Genomic DNA, 355 nt, shown 5'->3' on the forward strand with positions numbered 1-355 from the left:
GTAATGAAGTCTTTTGAGCGCCTGCTCCTGGCACACCTCAAAGCCATCACAGACCCTCTCCTGGACCCCCTTCAGTTTGCCTACAGAGCCAACAGGTCTGTGGACGACGCAGTTAACATGGCCCTCCACTTCACCCTACAGCATGTGGACGCCCCAGCATCCTACGCCAGGATCCTGTTTGTGGACTTCAGCTCTGCCTTCAACACCATCATCCCTGCCCTGCTTCAGGACAAGCTCTTCCAGCTGAACGTGCCCTACTCCACCTGCAGGTGGATCACAGACTTCCTCTCTGACAGGAAGCAGTGCGTTAAGCCGGGAACAGAAGTCTCTGACTCCAGGTCCATCAGCACGGGAA

This window comes from Petromyzon marinus, unplaced genomic scaffold (genome assembly GCF_048934315.1).
Source record: "Petromyzon marinus isolate PM22_M1 ecotype Great Lakes invasive population unplaced genomic scaffold, UKy_Petmar_22M1.pri1.0 PM_G_Scaffold_38, whole genome shotgun sequence".
In the NCBI taxonomy this organism is placed as follows: domain Eukaryota; kingdom Metazoa; phylum Chordata; class Hyperoartia; order Petromyzontiformes; family Petromyzontidae; genus Petromyzon; species Petromyzon marinus.